General features: G+C 38.3%; 1 non-coding gene across 1 annotated transcript; it reads left to right on the top strand.

Annotated features, from left to right (window-relative positions):
* Positions 1–2,957: 2,957 nt before the first annotated feature.
* Positions 2,958–3,090, top strand: LOC116530440. Its single transcript, XR_004260000.1, has one exon. It is a non-coding gene; the product is annotated as a small nucleolar RNA SNORA64/SNORA10 family (small nucleolar RNA).
* Positions 3,091–5,479: the final 2,389 nt, after the last annotated feature.

Raw genomic sequence — 5,479 nt, 5'->3', positions numbered from 1 at the left:
AAAGGCAAGCTCATTTTTAAAGACAGGCCAATGTCATATTCTATAAGATAAAATAGGTTTATAGACGCTTAAAGTGAACTATTACATCTGAAAAAACAATGTGGTTTCCAGAGAAAGGTTGTTTAGCCACTGATGAGGTTCTCGGGCTTTATTAACCTTAATAAATGTAAGTTTGGCTTTTAAAATTAAGAATAATGCAAAACTGAGACCAACTACTGGTCCAGAGTAGAATGTTGCCCACGGCTGTGGATACATCATTGTAATGACACTGAGCATTCAGAAGGGCTAGTGAACATTTCAATCTGAGGTTAATGGGAAATCAGTTGTAAGGTTAATTTGTTACTGTACTAGGAAACTATTTTACTGAAGATAAATTATCTCTTTGGGTAGATAGTTCTATGAAAGAGATTACATTTCTTCTTGCCACATTTCTCTACAAAGTATTCCAACAAAGTCTGCAGTAGAGGTTGGCAACCCGTGCAGCCTGAGACAATATGTGAAAGAGAGTGGATGTGTTCCAACGAAACTTTATTTAGAAAATGACAGAGGTGGGGAAAGGGGGCTGTAGTTTGCCCACCCCCGAGCTACAGTGTTAGTAGGCATCAGGTAGTAAATGCCACTTCTATTTAAATGCCGAAAAGACCTGCAATCAAAGAAGCCAAGTGCAGGTATTAATTTTTTTAAATATCACTATGAATGTTAGAGCATTCAAAGCCAACACAGAAATTATATTTCTTTAATGTGAATCTTATCATCCATGCTTTAAATGATTTGGATGAAATCTTTGGTGTTAACTCATCAGTTTTATTTTTTAGTAGCTCTGCATAAACATAAAAAAGAATTGCCTTAAACAGTTTGGGCTGCTATAATAGGGTACCACAGGCTGAGTGGCTTCAACAGCAAACATGTATTTCTCACAGTTCTGGAAGCTGGTGAATTGCCCTCTTCTTGGTTTGTAGAAGACTGCCTTTTCATCATATTCTTACATAGTCCAGAGAGACTGCCTCTTATTCATCTTCTTATAAGGGCACTAATCCCACTCATAAGGGCTCCACCCTCATGACTGAATCACCTCCCAATGTCACACCTCCTAATGTCATCACAGAGGGGGCTATAATTTCAACATATGAACTTGGTTTGTGATAAGCAATATTTCATGAAGGTTTCTGTTTTCTTGTTTTGGTGTGTGTGTGTGTGTGTGTGTGTGTGTGTGTGTAACCACTGAATGGAACTGTTTTTTAGTTAGCCTATAATAATATATTCAATAATGTTTAATGAAGTTAATAAATTAAGTCAATTACAACTTTTTTTCCTAGAGATTTTTTTCAGGTTACGTTTCTTATTAAAAATGAAGGCAAGGCCTGGTTACTCATCCCTGTAATCCTAGTACTTTAGGAGGCCGAGGTAGGAGGATTACTTGAGACTAGGAGTTTGAGACCAGCTTAGGTAACATGGTGAAACCCCATCTCTACAAAAAATACAATAATTAGCAGGGTGTGGTAGCAAACACCTGTAGTTCCACTTACTTGGGAGGCTGAGGTAGGAGAATCACTTGAGCTTGGGAAATGGAGGCTGCAGTGAGCCATGATCACACCACTGCACTCCGGCATGGGGAATAGAGTGACACTCCGTCTCAAAAAAAAAAAAAAAATTAGCTGGACAGGAGAATCACTTGGTCCCAGGAGTTCAAGGTTACAGTGAGCTATGAGCACACCACTGCACTCTAGTTTGGATGACAGAGTGAGAACCTGTCTCCAATAACTAATAATAATAATTTTAAAATATAAAATGACAGTTTATATAGTTTTCTTAGGTTATGATGGAGAACCTTCATAACAACATGAAAAATGCAATATATTATTCTTTAAAGTCTTAGTTATTTATCTCGTTATGATGTCATAACAGATGTTGGCACTCAACTCTAGGTAAAGAGAAGAGGTAGCATTGACAATTTAAAAATGATTTTGGAATCAGCCATTTTAAAATTCCATGTAGTAATAACAGTAATACTATGGTAGTAGCTACAGTAGTGGCAATTAGCATTTCCTGAGTTCTAACACATAAAAAACTGTACAAAACACTTCACATATATCTAATTTAATTCCCAAAATAGCTAATGATGGAGGTATCATTTTACAGAAGAGGAAATGAGATGACAAGGAGTTATAAAATGTATCCAAAGTTAGAGGACTCAAACCCATATGAGTCTGATAGCAAAGTCACTGCTTTTAACTACTATGCTAGTGATTCTCAAAGTGTGGACCCTGGACCAGCAACATCAGCATCTCCTGGGAACTTGTTAGGAATGCAGATTCTCAACTCTCATCCCTATCAGCTGAATCAGCAACTCTGGGGGTGGGGTCACGTTTGTCACATTCTCTCCAGGTAACTCCAATGTCCACTGACAGTTTACAACCTTTGTACTATGCTAAGTTGCATTTAAGAGAAGTACCAAATGCTGAGTAAACATTAGTTGCTCAATTAAGTAAATGTTATAACAGGAGAGAACTACCTAACACAGCATAGGGCTCAGAGTGAGCATTAGCTTATAATAGTTTATTTCTATCACATTAATATCCATCACGTCTGTTTATTGTGAAATCAGTTGATTAAAAACTGTTCCTGAACGGCCATCTGTTTTCTAAATTGGGAGGGGAGAAGCCCAGCACACTCTACTTAGAAAGAAAAACAAAGGCAAATGTGACTAAATTCTCCTTCCAGGCAAACCAAGATCTTGAGCAATTGTTTTTTAGCTAAAAAATTAATTCAATATTTAGTATTCATCAAAATATCCATTGCTTTATCTGGATTTCAGGGTAGCAGGAATCCACATATTTGACAACATTCCTCTGAATGAAACTGAGAAGTATTGTTGGTAGTGGTGGCTGAGCAATACATGTGATTGTGGCAGAGATTAATGATAACCAAAGAAAGTTGACTTTTAAAACTATAAAATAGGCCACTCAGCTCTGCTTAATCACACAGGTCCACTGTGTGCTTGCCTTGTTTTCTGGGAGGCAGAGGAAGGCTCTTCTAATGCACAATGGACCCTCCCAGAATGGCCTCTCTGTTCCTAGGAGTATGATGGCTCTGGGGAAAAAGAAAAAAAAAAAAAAAAGAAAAGAAAATATTGGATGTTATGAATGATAATTTAATAAAATTTTTATTGATACTTAATAATTGCACATATGTATGAGATACATGTGATATTAAACATCATACAACATCATACATTAAACATCATACAATGTGTAATGATCAAATCAAGGTAATTGGGAGATTCATCACCTCAAACTTGGGAACATTCCAAATCTTCTCTTCTAGCTATTTTGAAGTATATAATAAATTATTATTAATTATAGTCACCCTACTATACTATGGAACACTGGAACTTATTCCAACTGTATTCTTGCACCTTTAACCAATCTCTCTTTATTTCCCATCCCCAACCCCTCCCAGCCTCTAATAACTATTATTCTGCTCTCTACCTCCATGAGATCATTTTTAGATCCCACATATGAGTGAGAACATGCGATATTTCCACTTCTTTCTACCCATTATTCTGAATTACTCTCTATACCTGGTTTCTTTCACCTAATGCAATATCTTCCAGTTCCATCTATGTTGCTGCAAATGACAGAACTGCATTCTTTTGATGGCTGAGCAGTATTCCATTGTGTATATGTATACAACATTTTTGTAATCCATTCGTTGATGGGCACTTAGGCTGATTCCATATCGTGACTATTGTGAATAGTGCTGCAATGAACATAGGAGTGCAGATATCTCTAATTCCCTTTCTTTTGGAAAAATACTCAACAGTGGGATTGCTGGATGGTATGATAATCTATCTTTAGTTTTTAGAGGAACATCCATACTGTTTTCCATAGTGGCTGTACCAGTTTCCATCCCCCAAGTAGTGTGCTAGTGTTCTCCTTTCTCTGCATCCTAACAAGCATCTGTTGTTGTCTTTTTGATAATAGCCTATTTTAATGGATGTTATCAATAATACAACTTAGTAGAATAGTTTTAGTGATACCTTTCTGAATTTATATTTTCATAGCTTGTGAAATGTCCCTCACACCTCATCTTTTGACCCCTTCTTAACCTCTTAGATTTTGCAAAACCTTGCATACATGCATGACTTAGAATGCCAGGCATAATGGAAAGTTGCCACACAAGAAAAGAAAAAAAAAAAAACTCATTTTTCTTGAACACTTTCTAACATTAATAAAAGATAACTTTTGGTTGGGCACAGTGGCTCACGCCTGTAATCCCAGCACTTTGGGAGGCTGAGGTGGACAAATCACAAGGTCAGAAGTTCAAGACCAGCTTGGCCAACATGGTGAAACCCCGCCCCACTAAAAACACAAAAAATTAGCCATGAGTGGTGGTGGGTGCCTGTAATCCCAGCTACTCAAAAGGCTGAGGCAGGAGAATTGCTTGAACCCAGGAGGCGGAGGTTGCAGTGAGCCAAGATCGTGCCATTGCACTCCAGCCTGGGCAACAACAGCGAAACTCCATCTCATACTAAAAAAAAAAAAAAAAAAAAAAAAGCCGGGCGCGGTGGCTCAAGCCTGTAATCCCAGCACTGAGGGAGGCCGAGGCGGGTGGATCACGAGGTCAAGAGATCGAGACCATCCTGGTCAACATGGTGAAACCCCGTCTCTACTAAAAATACAAAAAATTAGCTGGGCATGGTGGCATGTGCCTGTAATCCCAGCGACTCAGGAGGCTGGGACAGGAGAATTGCCTGAACCCGGGAGGCGGAGGTTGCGGTGAGCCGAGATCGCGCCATTGCACTCCAGCCTGGGTAACAAGGGTGAAACTCTTGTCTCAAAAAAAAAAAAAAAAAAGGTAAGTTTTCTTCTGGTAAATAATTCTAGTGGTGGTGTGTGGAAGACAGGAGGGTAGTGGGGATCAGAAGAGATCACATTCAGCCCAAAGAGTTCAAGAGAAGATAGAGCTAGAAAACATGCTGTTCCACCTTTATGCAACACAATTCCAAACTGTAACTGCAGGACCTCAAAATGGGTTATTGTTCACATTTTCCATAGTTCTCTGAGTGAGACTTGCATTTGTGGTCATCATCAATGAATTGCAGTAATTACCTTGGCGATAGTTATTGGAAACAGGCCACACAGTAGATGATCCAGTGACATGTGTAGTGATGTAACCAGCATTAAATAAATGGACTTAGGGAACCGCAGAGACAAGCAGATCTCTATGGTTCCAATATAAACAGGTTCTCAAGAGTCGTGACATTGTGAGTCATAATGGTACCGCCATGTTTTTATCCTCGTGGGAAATGTGAAATTATCCAGGAATGACATCTGACAATAAAGAAGATGAAGAGATTATTTCTAGATCAAAATAGGAAGAGATGATGTCTGGACATTTGCCCTGATTTGACAATAAAAGATGTAAGTATCTCTTCTACTTCTTTCTACCCATTATTCTGAATTTTTATTGATAAATC

Source organism: Sapajus apella, unplaced genomic scaffold (assembly GCF_009761245.1).
Source record: "Sapajus apella isolate SASKATOON/1434 unplaced genomic scaffold, GSC_monkey_1.0 scaffold66, whole genome shotgun sequence".
Lineage (NCBI taxonomy): Eukaryota > Metazoa > Chordata > Mammalia > Primates > Cebidae > Sapajus > Sapajus apella.
Note: the sequence above shows the minus strand (reverse complement) of the source record. Positions and strands in the feature narration are given on the sequence as shown.